The sequence below is a fragment of the Lonchura striata genome, chromosome 13 (assembly GCF_050655825.1).
Source record: "Lonchura striata isolate lonStrDom1 chromosome 13, ASM5065582v1, whole genome shotgun sequence".
Taxonomy (NCBI): domain Eukaryota; kingdom Metazoa; phylum Chordata; class Aves; order Passeriformes; family Estrildidae; genus Lonchura; species Lonchura striata.
Window position 1 is genome coordinate 7,278,010 of NC_140715.1, and position 17,534 is coordinate 7,295,543.

Genomic DNA, 17,534 nt, shown 5'->3' on the forward strand with positions numbered 1-17,534 from the left:
CTCTGAGATCTCTTAGCCTTTCATCTTAGTCAGCAGACATGGTGAAAAGGTTCAAAATCTAGGCTGAAGAGATGCAGAAAATACCAATTCATAAACTTCGTTATCTCATACACAGATGCTAAAAATACCTCCAGCCCAACTTTGCAGTCCTAATCTCTGCCAGTGCCCCTGTTCCCCAAACTCACATATAACAATGTTATTCAGGGTATTTAAACTGTGAAATACATTAGGGGGAAGTGTAATTGTAATTTAATCACTGGTGCACTAACAAGCTGAAGCAAAAAGAATGGATTGATGCTCAATAGAAACATTTAAAAAATAATGACTTTTTTTTTTTAATTGATATTCCATTAGTTGTGCTATATAAAACTATGTAATAAAATATTAAATTATACATAATTCAAAACTATAATTTAAAGCTCTATTACGTAGTTTCTTCTACAACAGCTATTAATTTTCAGACAGCTCCCATAAAGATTTACTGCATTAAATCTCACAAGGAAAGAGTGAGCAATCCTGATTTACACTAAAACAGAGGAAAATGCAACAGCTCTGACATTTACCCAAGAACCCAAGTTATCCTCAGGTACTTGGGCTCATCTCTCATTTCAGTGATTAAGCTGTTCAGACAAAACCACCTCCTATATGTCACATATAGATTAGTCTGCTGCTTGTCCAATGAGCTTTCTGTCAACTCTTTCTGACATTCCGTGCTCATGTGGCTTTTATCATGTATTATCATTGTGCTAGCTCACAAACGTGCAGCTGAAGGGACAGGAGTAATAATACCCTCCAAATTAATATAAAGATAACTCAACAATTATTATGTTATTCTTTCATTGAAGCAGTCATGCTCCATTCAAATAAATTTACCTACAGAACCTGGCTGGAAGGAGAAAGGAAGGAGGCAAACATTTCCTGGAACACTGCTCAACATCAGTGGTCCAACTCGTCCAGTTCTATATAAACATACATTGTTTAATGAGAGCCGCTAGTTCATTGGTATGTGAAATAACATACGAAAAGTAATTTTTACTTGGTTACATATGATAAAAATAAACACATTCCTATCCATGTTTCTTCCTGACACAACAGGGAGAATATTTGTACTTAAGGTGAAGGAGCCAAACCCGCAGTGACTTTTCCAATTGTAGCACTGTGTATTTTAGTTTCCATGAGATGCAAAAGTTTAGCAATAAATTTCTGTTTAGCCAAATACAATTATTTTTAACAGACCCCAAGTTTTCTTTTAATTTACAACCAAGTCCATACATACATGTGTACACATATGTACATACATATGGCTGTCTCATCTAATGTCTACCTTCACATTAAATGCATTTTACCTATATGTAACAAAAAAAGGTTGATATACAGTGTCTGACAATAAAAAAAGACACAAAACACTATCTGCAGATTCTGATAGCAAATCAAAATAATTCAAGCAACCAAATGCACTTTGTGGAAGTGGCTTATTTCACTGTGCAGGCTAAACGTATTTTGAGGAAGGATTACATTTTGTTTGGCAATTTATTTTATTGACAAAGCATATTTCATCAGATATTGCTTCGCATTTTGTAGACAAATGCATGTTGTCAAATTTCCTATTTCCTTTGGTGGATGAAAAGCATTTTTCCACAGATTCTACACTTCTCTAGAGAGCACAATGAATTCCACACAGCAGCAGGTTCTTTGAAGGTGTTTATATTACAAGTTGATTTAAAATAGTAGTATTTTTAAGAGTATACCTGAAATGTGTAACAAAAAATGGTCTTCAGTGTTGACATATGCATGATTAGGGTCTGTCACCATAATTAATAATCATTACAGTAAAATTAAAAATCAGTACCCAATTTTGAATTCTGTGATTCTAATGTATGCAATATTTTTACTAAAAATTTACCCTCAATTTAGAGTAACTATGAAGTCTTGGAGTGGTTCTTGCCAAACATTTGAAGACAATTAGTCTTAATTGTTTTCTTTCTGATACATTTTCTTTAATTCCAGGAGTATAGTGTCACCAGACAAAGAACCTGTTGTTTGTGACCGAACCAACCTAAGGCAATTAATTCAGATTTTTTGTTAAAATCAGACTAAGAACAAACAAAGTAGCCAAAATAATCCTCTCCCAGCCCCTGACAAACCACACACAAACCATGGATGATGAAACAGGCCTGTCAGGAATATTGATTCAACAAATTACCTTCATGTATTTTTCATGCACAAAAAACCCTCAACAGATATGAATATTCAGTCCAGTTAAAGTGCATATTTAACCCTTATATTCTTACATACAATTCAAAATACTGATTTTACATGTCTCATTCTCATTAGCATTAAACTGAGTGGAATGAATTCTTTCAGTATTAAAATATTCTTTGTGACAACTCTGTCTTTAAAAATAACCTGTGGACAGACATCATGAAGAGCTGCAGAATTATCAGCTGTTTTTCCTTAAGGGGTGATTTACCTGGAAGTTTAAAAAGGCCCCCATTTGCTATGGGAGCATTTGAAGAGCTGTGTCCATCAAACTGTGTAGGCATTGAGAACACTTCCTTTTTAGCCAGTGTTATTTTTTGGTCCACTTTAATGATGAAAGAAGTAGTAATTTTCTTCTAAATTCTCTCTTAGACATAAGTAAATCTATGGACAGTAACAGCTTACATATGAAACAAACAGAGAGGACAAAAGAAAATCTGCAATTTTCTCTAAAATACCCTGTAGGAATGATCCACATTTATTCCAAAAGATCACCAATATGTAAGCAATGATTTTCCAAAATTCAGGAAACACCAAGACAAGTGATGCCAAGGAAATGCTTGAAATGGCTGGATGGTCAGCTAAGGAGACACCAAGAAAGTGAAATTCCTGCTTCTATCACAAACCAGCTTAGTCCTTTTCCACTTGTAGTCACCAGCTTCCAGGCACTGCTAGAGGACAGGGTGTCCTGCACAGAGCCCTCCTGGTGACTGTAACTGCTCCAAGTGGCAAAGGGCTGCCTCACTGCCTTATCTGCAGCTACCATGAAAGAATTTGCACCATCACCTGCTCCCCAGAAAAGGCCCCCTACTCCAAGAATTCAACCAGGAGAGACTCAGCATGAACCAAAGGCTGGCATGGAATGCACGACCAAAGAGTTCATAGATCTGTTTGAGTTTTTTTACAGCAGGTGACACTGGCAGCAAGATTTCATTTAGCTACTCTTATTTTATAGTGCTAACATTTGCTTCACCTACAATAAACTGAGTGAACTCAACACTGAGTAGGAATAACACCTAACTTACTTTAGCAGCCAGCACCAGGCAAGGACTGCCTACAGACAAGCAGATACCCATTGCAGGCTGCCTCCCTGCCTACACACCGAGGTTTTGTCCTTTTCTAAGACTTTCCTGCAACAAAAATTCCTGCCATTTTTGGAACGCTGTCCCTGGCCACAGCTGATGAAAGCCTTCCCTTCTCAGGTCCTCCCTTAAGACAGCTTTACTCCCAGCCCACATACAGAAGCTCCACGGGGGTGAACAGACAACAGTGCCCATCTTCCCCAAAACTCAGCCCTGCCCAAAGCTTGCTGCTTTGCTTCCTGCAGCACTCCCACCCTGAGGAGCTGTGCTAACCTCCAGCAGACACCAAAATTCTGCACTTACTGAGGAATCAAGGTGGTTTCATATTTGTACTTTGGATTACTCTGCACATCTAACTGGAATGCAGATGGTTCCACCACTGCTTTAGCAAAACCTAAGGGGGAGAGTGGCCTGCTCCCCTGGGCTCCCAGGGAAACAGCATTTGGGCAGCCAGCCCATCTGTCTGATGTGCTGGCCAGGTGAAAGGATTACAGCCAGGATTTGCTGCTCACTGCTCCTCCCAGCTCATCAGCTCTGGAATGGAGGAAGTTCTCAGTGCTCTTGGCCCTCACACTAAAAATGCACTAAAAATCCAACAGAAATAACTACAGAGTGAATGCCAATATCCTTGCAGGATCCTATGCAAGTCTTCAAGTACAGATCTTCAGTAAGTTATCTGCAGAGTTTTATACAACCCCATCTAGCAATGTGGTTAATCTTAGAGTAATATAAACAAATTCAGTAATTTACTAATTTTTTAGTAATAAATAAGATCCTGGTTTGCTTGGCAACCAGTATTTGTAAGTCAGCTTCTCCATCTGTTACCATCTCCTCATAAATGCTCTGGATGGTTCTTTGGTAAAGCTTTCCAAAACCACTTTTGCCACCAACATGTGGCAAAAGGAGTCCCAATCAAAATTATTATTTTCAGGGTTGGAGGGAGACAAAGCAAAAGGAAAGCATCAGGAACAGTAACCAATGTGTGTAAAAGTTGTGGCATAACACTGATCTTCACCTTTTCCTTCTCTGAGCTTTGCTGGTTCTTTAAGTAAATTCATGTCAAAGGCTCTGCTTTCTTTTTCCTGCTGTGGATGTGATTGTTGCAGGAAAATGTGTTTGTAAAAAAAGAACTGCCAGTTTAGCCCCAGTTGAGATTAAGGCTTCCCAATTTCACCCATGTGAACAACTGCTTTTTCCCCTCAACAGTGCTACTAAATCTCCATGAGATGAACTAAACCGATTAACACTATCAGGAATGAAGGTTCCTCTTTTGCCCTGGTTTTCAAGCACACATGTGGGTCCATGCACATGCAGTTATCTTAAATGACAATCACTCAGGACTAGGGCAGCAGCAAAAATCCTTCTCTCCAAACTGCAAAGGTGACTCGGTTTCTCTTGGCTGACAGAGCCCAGTCCATATCCTGATTCTGCAGTCCTAACTCATTTCTCTCTAAAGCTCATCAACATGTGCCAGTTTCTTCTGAATTAGGAAGGCACTTGTGCCCATACAGATGAAAATCACAGATCAGTAAACCCTTTTGAAACCCAAGTAAAAGCTTCAAATTGTACCAAAAAAAAAAAAAAAATAAATCCAGAGAAAAATAGATGGTAATTTGAAAAAGAGCATCAAGGTAAAACAAAGTCCACATCTAAAATAATTATGCTATTTCATATTGTAAATTGACATACAAAAATATATATTTGTAAGGGCATGCATATTTAGTTCTTTTTCTTCAAGGCAAACTCTTCACTGACTCGCTTTGAAGTCATGAATTAATAAAACATTAGGTGCACATTGATACTATGTATCTCCTCAATAAACCAGAAATATTCAAGCTCACTCTTGTCTTTATCACACAACTGCACTATAAGAGCAGATAGATTTTAGCTCACCTAACCAGCACAGGTTAACTAGATAGCTATATTTCAATTAAAGAAAAAAGCCAATTGTTGCATGTCTTATTATCATCCTAAAACATCTTGGCAATAATTAATAGCTACCCAGTTCATAGAAATTGCTTTCCTTATTTTTGAAGCAGCTACTTTCTTTGAATGTAATGACTAAGAGAAAAGAAACATCTGTTTCTGTTGCTAAGGAGATCGACAAAAAAAAAATTGAGATAAGAAAAATATTTAGAATATTTTTTAAAAGAAAAATTCCTTCCCCTTGGGTTCAACTACATGCTTTATAATCAGTGGCACAGCCAGCTATCACATAACAAAACACCAGTGTGTTTCTCTTTTTGCATTGTGATTGCTCAACTGCCAGATTTTCTGCATATTTATGCAGGGACAACACAGCACAACAAATGAAAATGCCTAGACACATTCACCAGCATCTCTGTGTCTTGAGTAGCTGCAGATGCTCATTCTCAAACGTGGGTATCTGCACAATAGCAGAATAAGGATTTCTGCTAAAGTGAGGGAAACTTCAACTGTCCATGAAATGTGCCACATGACAGTTATGACAAAGCTAATATTAAAAAAATAAGAAGATGCAGCCTTGTAAAACAAAAGAACAAAAAAATCACTATACCAGTAGGCAGACTGTTTCAATGCACATGTTCATAAGGCTGTAATTAACCTGGTGTTGTACAAGTACAGAGTAGATTGCCAGGGGGTATAAAAAGCTGGGTCAGTAAGGATCTGCATGAAGCAAAGCTGCTTTTGCACATGCTCAAAAAGGTAAGGTGAGACCCATCGGCCAGTAAAACAAGTGGCCAGATGCAAGGTAAAATCAAATAAAAATCCAGCAATATTGAGTTTATAATTCTAAATTAATTTGATGAAACTCACCCTTAGGTACATTTTGGTTTTCAGTAGTAGATCATGTAAGGCAAGAGGAACCATGCTGTTTTCCCATTTCAGCTCACTGTAAAGGTGCCAACATTGTGAGACAAGTTTATGTAAATGCAAACTTGTAGAAGACCCAGTGTCACCGAGAATAAATAATAGCTTGAAGACAATTAGCAAACCACAACCTTCCCTGCACACAGCTTCAAGTTCAAAGGCAGAATAAGAGTATAGAACAAAAAACATTTGTACTGAGGGGTCATCTTGGCTCACAGACCTCATGGAATGGCAAAGGGCTCTCCCAAGCCCTACTGCCATGTTCCTCTAGTGCATGGGTAGCACCCTTGGAGGGCTCCCTGATGTGTAGAACTGAGTTACTCCTGCAAGGTGTCCTGCTCACGGGCCTCTCCTGCCCTGCAGTCAGCACCAGCCATCTCCAGGGGCACCTGAGCTGTTCTTCAGGCTCACTGTCCCTGATTCATGGCCCAGCTGCAGCACCCAGCACGTGCAGCTGTCAGCACTGATGGGGTGGTGCTACCCATACAACAAGGTCTGGGAACACTGAATATTTTGATTACCACTGTGATGGCAGTTTAGTTTTCATCTACTTCTGTTTTCTTTCTAGCACACCTGATTTTTGAAGAACCTATCCAAGCAGATACAGGTTGCTCACTAGAAGTTGACGTGATTTAATTTTTGTAACTATATTTTTTATTTGTACCTGCTACTTTTAGAAACACCAACAGTGCAATAAAAAGCAAAGGAAAAACCTGAAAGAAAACATAGATTTACCAACATTCCCTTCTCATAAAGATTTATTTTTTTTTTGTTAAATACACAAAAATAATCTGCTCATGCAGGCAAAGGCATCAGACTGGTCTGGAATGAATGGAACTGAAATGCAGCTTTATCCACTCATTCTTCATACGTGTGCTCCATTCCACCAAAAACATTTATCAGACACCTACACAGTCACAGCACCTCAAACTGCAGTCACGAAGTAATTACAGACAGAGGGTTTCTTCCAGGACAGATGCTGACTGAGAACTTTCCCTTTCACAAGGAAATAGGACCTTTCACAAGGAAACCATTTCACTCTGAAATAGTTCAGCCCAGGATTCATCATCAAACAGGAAGGGCTACATCATTCTGAAACACATAAAACTTCTCTTGAAACCCCACTAAGTTTCCAGGATGAATTCAGAATCAGTTGCACAAAAACCTAGAATTACCAGTGCTGAGTTTTTAGTACAGGAAGGAAGGAATAAAACCATAAATAAAGGGCAGATTACTGCACCACGGACAGGATTTTACATTTCCCTTCACATCAGGCACCTCTATTCAGTGCTTGTAGCAGGTACCACAGACTATTTCACAGAGAACCATCTGTCATGAGCTGCAACTGTTTTCTTTGGGCTTTCCAAGGATAGCCCCAGAATGCACAGAACGTCATTTCTGGAGCTTCTAGGCAAGACTGTCCCCTTCAGTCTCACTTTAAGAAGCATTCAGATAGTTTTCCTAACATTTCCCTCAGGCTGCCACTCTAGGCCAGCCTGAATATTGAAAGTATTTCCTCTCCCCACCCTTTCACCCACAGTCCCATATTCCCACAGAAGGCAAAAGATGAGTTTTCTTTTTTAAAAACTATGACATATATTAAACTTGTCCTTAGAAAAATCAAAGGTCAAAGCTCAAATATTTTTCCCCACAGAGCCTTTTTCACACAGAGATTCCTATCCCACTCAAGTTTATAAAAAAAAAATGAATTATACAATATCCTTTTTCACACAAAATCTCATATCCCACTGAAGTATTTGAAGAATACATGAATTATACAATGCCATGGCATAGAATACAGATTATTGTTAATAAAATTTGTATATGATTCAAAGAGAATTCTCATAAAATAGCAAATATTATCAGTATCTATTTATCAACACTCAACTTTGTACACTACATAGCAGTCAGTCAAAAAAAAAAACAAACAAACAAAAAAAAAACCACCCAAGAAACCAAACAAAAACAACAGGACCTCAAACATCCAGTTATCTTTTCCAGTACATTTTTACTTGAATTTAGTGATAATTTGGTATTTTTATATATTTAGTTTTTCTCACTACATCCTTCTTAGTCTGAACACTCATATCTAGAGTCCACTAAAATACTTTAAGATACAGTACTTTATTTTTTAAATTATCCTAGACTTACTGTTCTGCTTGAATTATTTCAATCTTCCATACATCTGAGAGAGGTCTGAATTTATCCAAAGTAATATTCAATTTCTCATCTGCTCATGCAGTACTAGAGAAATGGCAGTGCTTCATCTCCTCATATCAAATCTTGTGTCTTAAAGAATGCTGCCAAATAAATTTCTCTCCCGACAAATATGCTTGCAGTGCTAAGGCCAATGTGTGGGTATATGTCCTGATAAATTTAAAACCACTTGTAAAAGTGGTTAGCCCCATTAATACCTTACTGAACTTCATAACAAAGACAAAAATATTTAAAAAGTGGTACTTGGTGATATGGCATACTTTACAAAATCATGGGCAACACCTTAATTCTACTTCTGTAATTACCACATTACAATGATGTATTTTAATAGCATATATGTCCCTGCTCTTTCATCAGGCTTTATTATTGCTGGTAATTCCAGGACAGCATCCATTTCTCTGTATTTAATTAAAAAATAAAATTAAAACAATTTTCTGATGCATTGTTTCTTATTTGGGATATACACTTCAGGTATGGGGTGAGGAATGGGAGGACAACACTGTAGCAATGCTGATTCATTGGTTAGATTATAATTTAGAGTCATTTACTCTAAGTTTGATGCTTACACAGGATGCTAACCTGCCTCTGCTGCCAAGAGTTACTCAGAAGAAAAATCAATAGCAGAAGTTGCATTGGTTTTGTGGCTCCATTTGTGAGTGCTAATACTTATCAAGCTCTGATTGCGAGTTTGTTGCCTAAAAAATAAAAGATACAAATACTTAAGAACACGTTATTTGTTACTTTCTGTTCCCTTTCAAAATCATTGCAAACTAATAAACTCAACATGGTAGAGGCAGCCAAGTCTGACAGTAAAAAAGGCTTCTTCAGCAATTTGCTCAAGTAGTTTTGACTATTCATACCAATGGGAGTTTACAGAAGGCTTTCAAACCATATAGAATATGCTCTTTTTTTCAGAGTGGCAGCACTAAAAATACCAAAAAATTTGCATCATCCAGACCTGGAACTAAGAAGAGCACAGAAGTTGGCAGTGATGAAAAGGCTGTTTTCTTCCAGCTCCCTCAGAAGACGAGAATTTCCTGTCAAGATACATAAAGCTAAGAAACTGAGTCCTCCCTTGAGAATAAGTCCACAAGGGTTTTGTTCAAGAAGTTAAACTTATTTTTCCTCTAAGGTAGGTACTTTCTAAAGACTTTGATCCACCATGATGGGATGATAGCAGCCTTTGTTGAAAAGAAAGAAAAAAAAAAACCCAAACCTAACAAATATGCTGAAATATTGATGCCACAACCATGGCCCCTGAAGAACCCAGAGGATGCTGGAGAAGGGCACAGTGGAGGAAAATGAGTCTCGACAGTGGTTTGGGAACTGACAGTGAGTTTTTGACAGATTCATAAAGAATAAGGCAAAAACAGGCAGTGCTGAAGGGCTGGGCAAACCATACAAAAGGGAATTAGCTGGGAAGTTACCAACACTTCCTCATCACACCAGGAAATGCACAGGAGCACAAGTTTAGGAGTGAAATTAAGAACAGACAGCAGGCTGAAAACAAGTGATGCCACCAGCACCTGGGACAGAGCTCAGGGCAAATTCCCAACCCCAAACCTTCAGCTAAGGGAGACTCACTCCCACATAAAGACAGAACATCTCCCAAAACCCTAAAGCCCCAAAGTGAAACCCCAAATCAGCTGCTGTACCATGCTGTGTGGGATCCTGTGGTGCTTGTGTTCTTCCCCTGTCCTAGGGCACTGTGAGGAGCCCTCCTTCAGCTGGAGGAACTGCTGGAGATCCTCTAAAGCAAATATTTCACTGCCACCAAAGGAAAGTTCTGCTCCTCACAAACACCACTGAGCTCCTTGTCCCAGCTGTGTCTCAACTCAAACCAAACCCTGAGCAAACTCCCAGAGACATAAGATGGGGAGCAAGAAGACAAGTTTTTCTTCAGTATCTGAAAATCCTTCCTGGCCTCAGTATTTTCCAGAGCAATGAAATAAGTAATGCACAGGACTTAGCCATCATATTGAAAGTTTAAACAGTCATATTCTCAACCACAGTTACTGCATGGAATTATGAATTTGGTTTCATGTTCAGCTTTGCTACAGACTTGCTGTCTGACATTGGGAGATCACTTGGTGTTATTGTAAAAAACAGCAAAAACAAACAAACCAAGACTACAGCAGGGATATTGAGACTGAGCTATCAGGTGTTTTGAAATTTTCACCAAGGACCTACTTCTGCAACCTTTCCCTGACAAACTGCAGTTGAGATACAGAGCAAAAGTGAGAGCTTCTTTTATCATTTAATGTTTGCTCTCCTGGAATTTGGTGTGGGAAGTACTTGTCAATCTGTTCCTTAACTACTTAAAGATGGGCTATGAAGATCTCTTAAATACAGGAACATGTACACAGAGCATATACAAATAACTTATACATAGACTAGATGGAAACACTTAAAATAGCCAAAACGGATTGCAGGAATCCTCTATTTCATGTTTCTAACCATACAGAAATGGCAGAAAGCTGTCATGAAACTTAGACCAGTAAAATAACAAAAATAAATTTTAAAACCACCACAATCCCACCAGATCAAGGATTCCTTATACTGAGGTATCTCATTTTTCTCCTTTTAATTTTCTTACACTATATAAAATTTGAAAATTTAAAGATCAGGCCCTTGGAGTAGTTTACTTTATGATATGGAGCACAGATCTTAATAGTCTAAAAACTGAAAAAGTACAGCCCTGGAGTCAGAAATTAACTTTCCAGTAGAAATACATAATGACAACCAAGTGACCCATTGCAAACAATGCAGAAGAATGTGTTGATTTTTTTCAGTGTGAATTAAAGAATTCCCTCACAATTTGATGCTTGCCATATCTAAACTCCACTATTTTGCCATGCTTTTCAAGACAAGTGAAACAATTCAAAATGTTATATTAAACTAACTCCAAATGAGAGATTTCTGTCAGAAAAGGCACAATCTGGAGGTAGCGTCCCATGAAATACTGCCACTGAGTTAAATTACTCGAGTATGATTTTCAGTGAGACACCTGAGAATTCTTTCTCAGTAAAATTAAAATGCATAAGAGAAGACAGATTTTTTTTGGAAGATAAGTTGGGCTTGGTTTTGTTTTTTTTTTTTTCTGATGGGACTCTATCAACCAAAGGTTATGTTCCCTTTACACTTCAGCTATTCTTAAGCAGGGCAGCCCATTTCCACTGCTGGACACACTGGGATAAGTGTGGTACTTTATATAATTACCTGAATTCCCAGAGCATGTGTACAACATGTACACATTAATTAAACTGTAGGGTGTCTTGTGAGCATTCTGACCAGCAGTTACAGACACCATGAAAGAACAGATAATGAAAAGGTTTCTTCTCTTTGTCTTTTCTCTGCATGGCATCTATTCTCTATACACAGATATAGAACTATATGCAGCCAGTCATACAGCTTAAGTAAAAAAAAAAATTGCTGTGTTCAGGATCTGAACAAAGAACTCATTTGAGTGAAAATTGCTTTGATGTCAGGAGCAATACATTCCTAACACCCTCATTTGATCCTGAGTTTGTCAGGATGAGCAATACCCCAGATGAACATGCAGGTAGACAGGAAAAAGGCATATTCCTTTTAGAGGGGCCTTCTGAAGCCATTCAGTTGGGCTGGAAAAGACTGAAGTAGATTCTTCAGAGCAAAGTGCTGAGACAAATTGCTTTCCTCTACAAAACCACTTTTCCTGCAGAGATCTTCCCAGGCACTTTTGAAGCATAGTTGGAACCACTTTGGCCAACAATACAAACACATCTGTGAGCAAGCACACAAAAGTCAGGCTGTGAGTACTCACTGACCGGGCAGTCGCAGTGCTGGCTCTGGCAGTCCTCAGGGGTTTTGTCTTTAGCTCATCAGGGGAGAGGGAATTCTTAACTGCAGTAGGCAGTGAAAACCAAGATGGATCTGTTAGAAAGAAATAAGTATAACTTTCAGGAAAAAAAAACAAACTGTAAAATCCTAACAATAACTAAAGGCTTCAACAGTGTTTTGGTGTTTATCTATCACAGTTTTTAACCATCAAGAGGATCCCACAATCTAATCACACCAGATGTAAGAAATAAATCTAGATTCCTCTTTCCATATGCTTCCTCTTCTCTCTCCACCCTGTCCCAAATGCAGACACTCAAGCACAGAGGTTGCTTAGTAATTTAACTTTTACACTGCTAAACTAGTAAATATGACATAACTACATCTTCCCTACTCAGTTCAAAAGAACAAAAGGCCATGATGAACTTAAGCAGAAATTCTCAATACTTTAGCACCACTATACTTTTTCCACTGGGCATTTTTATTACCAAAAAAGTTTAAATTAAAATAGCCTTAGATGTCAGCACCTCACAGACCATTTATTGCTTTCTCTGTCAATTTATGACTTTCTTTCTCAGTGTCCAGTACCTTCTAATACCTGTTGATTCACACATTTTCTTCAGAATTTCTATTATCTACAAAAGTATTTTTGGAAAAACAAATATTACCTAATATGTCCATTGCTTCAGCAATTTCCACCTGGTCAATGAAATGAGCCAGCCAGAGCCAAAATGATATGTAAGATGCCTTTGAAAGAAGCATGTGTTTCACCTTGCATTATGAAACTAAGCAATAAGAAATAAGGGTGAAGAAGTGATTGGTCATTCTGCCAAAAAATTAGAATAGTTTATGGCAGCCCACTCAAAAAATACAAAATTCTCACAGGCTGCAGGGGAGAACAGACATGTCAACCATCAATATTAGAGCCAAATGTTTCATCATAAGTATGTACAAAAGCCTATAGAGACAAGCTAATGCTTTCCACTGTTCTGCATGAAACTTTTAAGCTACTTTCCTTTAACAGTGAGAGCATTTAACACTGCTTTATCCATGTCTTTCACTGAATTTAAATTAACAGTACTTATTTTTGGTTAAAAAAGAAGCCTGATGTACTAGAACTGCTTAACTGCTGAGGTTTATCTCCCAGAAATGAATAGGCATTTCAAGCCAACAGCTTTCCATAAAGCATCCATTTTTTAAAATAAGACAAAGAACTGGATACACATTTTACATTAGTATCATGTAAAATCTTTATGGCCAGAATCCTGGCATAAGATTTTCTAGGAATATGAATCAAGGTGAAAAAAACCCCAGTGCTTTTAATGAGCAAATATGAAAGCTGAAATGCAGATAACCTCACTAATTAGGGTTTGGGATACAGTCTTTACTTTCATAATCTCCTTATTTTCACTATTATGCTTACTTTCTTTTGTGCAATCCTATCAACCTATGCCTAAGTGCAAATTACACTTCTAATACCTACCTCCTGCTTTGGTAATTCTGTGCCATTTACAGTATTTGCTTATAATTGTTAATTATTTTATACGTTCCCTGTTTGTGTATCACTATTTCAGGAGCTGCTGGATTTGGAACAGCAAGCTCCACAAGAACAGTGCTGGGTTACAAAGATATAGACACTGATAAGCTACCAAGAAAAAGAATAATTAATATGTGAGAGCTAAAATCTACCTCATATGAGAACAGCTTTAAACCTCAGCAAAGCCCACCTCACCCAGACTTTTCAAACTGATCACAGGGAGCTGTTGGCTGACTGAAGGACACGTGGCCACTTGGCAGCTACAGCTGAGAAGTTTTTTGGATTTGGAGCCCACAGTGGCCATGCTCAGGGCTCTGCTGGGGCACAGTCCCTGGCACCAGGAGGGGACAGGTCCAGCCCTGCCCAGGCACTGCCAGCCTGTCACCCCCACCCTGGCCACCGTGCTGGCCCTCACTGGGCTGCTGGAGTCGCCTCTGCTCATGGAGCAATGCGTAAGAAAGAGAAAAGATCGTGCAAAAATGACTTTAAAAATCAGGCTGAAGTAAGTACAGAGCTTTTCAAAGTCATAGGAGAATGTAAAAGCATATAACTGTAAAAAACTGCAGTAGAGCTACAATCTCAGTTCTCAATTTTTCCTTTGTCCTCTTTATATGTGGAAGGTCCAAAGAAAGGTGAAACTTTCTAGCTGTAACAGAATTAGAAAAGAAACAAAGCCCAAGCAAGCCAAACAAAAAAAAAATCTCCATCATAAATCCATGTAGAAAATTAGTTAACAAAAATCAAAACAGGTTTCATGTTTTATTATAGAGTTGTCAATAAAGTACTTGTTACCAAGACTGACTAAAAATACAGTCTGACAAGTTCTAATATTTTTTTGCCTTGAAGTAGCTTTCTATAAGAGAGCAGGGGAGAAGTGTTTGTAAACATCAACCAGTATTTACAAACAAGCCAAACCAAGCAAGAAAAGAAGCAAAGCCAAAGGGAATGAAGTTGTTCCTTTCAGATATCTCTTAGAATAATAAAAATAATTTTAGCAGGTACTACATAACCAGCATATAAATGGAGTTTCACTGTTTCTCAGAAGAGAAGTCACAGTGCAGCAGAGTTTGCCCATTTCCATGATGCCTCTCCACATCTCCACATCAGTGCCACTGAGGCACACGTGAGCATTAAGAACTACAGGGCTGCCCATCTGCACCAATGCCACCTCCAGGTCCCTGCTGCCATCCACATCCCAGCCACCCCAGCCGTGCCAGGAACCACAGCAGCAGGGCTCAGAGCAGCAGTATGGAAAGGGTTAAATAAATGGAAGGCAGGGTTGCAAATTACTTGGAGTGCCACTGGAAGAACTGATATAAAAACCCATAAATTGAGTATGTGCTGCAAGATCTGGTCCTTTAGAGTAATCTGCCAGGACTGCCGAGATGCTATCTACGAGCAGTCAGACACTTAAAAACTTTGAGAGAGGATTTGGCACACTTGATGCTGTTGCATGTCTTGCCCTTGGTAATGATTAATTAATGAGTCGTGTTTCTCAGATGAAGGTTATAGATTAGACACACAGTAATGATAGAAATGAAATATCACAGCTGCAAGCATCCAAAAGCCAGGAAACAGCAAAATCTACATAACACAGACAATTTGTCCTGCTTGGTACATACTCTGTATTTTGTTTTATTAGTAGTATTTTTAATTTTAATTTTTTTTTTTTTTTTTAGTCAATAGATCATTTAGCACAAGGTACTCAGAGCTTCACTGAATCCATTTCCTGCTCATTTTTGACACTGCTGGCCCCAGGCCAGGCAGCCTCCCCGACTCACCCTGATGCTGCTCAGCACCAACCCCTCCATGCTCACCGCTCCCCAGAGGACACTACTCCGCTTTAATTGCCTGAGATTTTGGCATGAGAAGATGGAAGAAGTGTCTGTGAATACCACGTGCCCAATTTTCCTTGCATTTGGCATTACACAGCACTTTGCATGCTGCAGGACAAGCTTGGGTGCCTTCAGCTGTAAGCTCAGAGCGATAAGCATTTTTACACGCCCAGTAAATAAGGCACAAGTACACATTTACTGGCCACGCCAGTGCAGAAATCTGCAATCTGTCACCATGCAGGGAGCTGTGGGACACAGCAGCTCCAGTTCCCCTCTCTACTAAAGGCTGCACCACAGGAACACAGCAGCAGCAATCACAAACCTTGTGCTTGGGCTGGAGAGGCAGTGCTGCTCCCACCAGGAACTCAACGGGCTCCTTACAACAGCTGTGCAACACCTGGCTGCTCTGAGCCAGTGGTGAGGTGGCCACTCAGTGACCCTGGCTGGCCACCTCACCAAACTGTTATGAACAAAAGTGCCTTCCTGGATCCCATGGGACACTGCTGGCTTGAGCTAGGTACTGATATTGAAATGTTAATTAGCCAATTGCTCCTGGGAATCACCTACACTCCCCACCCACACTGCCATTCTAGGACTGGGATGCAAAACAGAGGGACCAGTGGAATCATGGGAGGAGGTTTTGGGGATGAAAACACCCCTAAATGGAAGACTGGGCACAGTGGAGGGGGCTGGATGGGTGTGCTGGTTCGGGAAAAGGGGATGTAATTCCTAGTCTTTGTCTAACCTGTCACCATAGCCTGCAGAGGACCAGACTGGACTGGGCTGTGGGAAGCAGGAACAAAGGAGCAACTCTTCCTGGTGTTACCAGGAGGGAAAGAGAGGGGACAGCTGCTGCTGGACTTTGGCAGCAGGCTCTGCACATCCCCTCACCCTGCGGCTACCAGTGTGCCAGGAGGAAAGGAGAGAGGATGGTCTGCTGATCAGGACTTCAGATACAGACTGGACACCTCTTCACCCCTGGCTACCAGTGTGCCATGGACACTCCAGGGACAGACTCTGCACAAAGACTCCAGGGACAGACTCTGCCACCTTCTCCTTCAGCTGCTGGGAAAGCTACAACAGCAGGGGCGAGCTCCGTGTTGAGCCCCCTGCCCTGCTGATCTTTTTAATAAAGAGCTGAACATTAATAAAGGCATAAGCCCTGTTCATTTCACAAACCAGTCCTGTTTCTTTTGTCTCCTCCTGCCGCACTTCCCCACTCTGGCTCGGTGTATTGCTCATGAGGAGGCAGTGCCAGCAGCAATGGGAACACACACAGAACGTCCCAGTCAGGGGCTGACAGCTGTAGTGTAAGACTACACAAACCATTCATGGTATGGTATCCCCCTCCTTTTTGAACGACCTGTGTCATGGACTTCACCTCAGCAGGAAAAAAACCCAAACCAAACCCACAGCACTGATCATACAAACACCACCCTACAAAGCTTCCCAAGACTGATGTGTTCTGAGGCTGCACCTGATCCCAGCACTGCACCAGTGGTTCTGAAGAAAATGTATCATCGTGCAACTTCACCCAAAGGCCAGGACAAATTCTAATTAAAGATCTCTGTCTTGGCTATTAAGTCCTTGACTTTTCTCACTGCTCCATCCTCACACACCCCTCTTTTTCTTTGGCAACTTGAATAATTGCCTTGCAGTGTAGCCAGTGTGACAATAAAGACAGAGACAAGCTTGCAGAGAGATGACTTGGAAGAAAAACTGTATTCACAGTATTCAAAAACCAATTCTAGTACTTTCATGTCAACTCACTTTGTATGCACAGTGCATCCTTTATATTTAATGCATACAGTTAACATCAACCAGAAACTTATTTAAACTAATGATTTATAAAATACTGAACATTCCAGCAAATCAGGGAATATCTAGAATTTCTATTCAGTTGTTATTTAATACAAATGACAATTACTTAAAGTGATA

The 17,534-nt window shown here is 39.6% G+C and overlaps 1 protein-coding gene across 20 annotated transcripts in view; it reads right to left on the minus strand.

The window, feature by feature from the left end:
* TENM2 (teneurin transmembrane protein 2) overlaps positions 1-17,534 on the minus strand; it is a 1,518,527-nt gene that overhangs the window by 543,085 nt on the left and 957,908 nt on the right. For all 20 annotated transcript variants that reach the window (XM_085591001.1, XM_085591002.1, XM_085591003.1 and 17 more), the window contains one exon: positions 12,215-12,320. The gene's annotated coding sequence lies outside the window, so the exon portion shown is untranslated. The remainder of the gene's footprint in view (positions 1-12,214; positions 12,321-17,534) is intronic.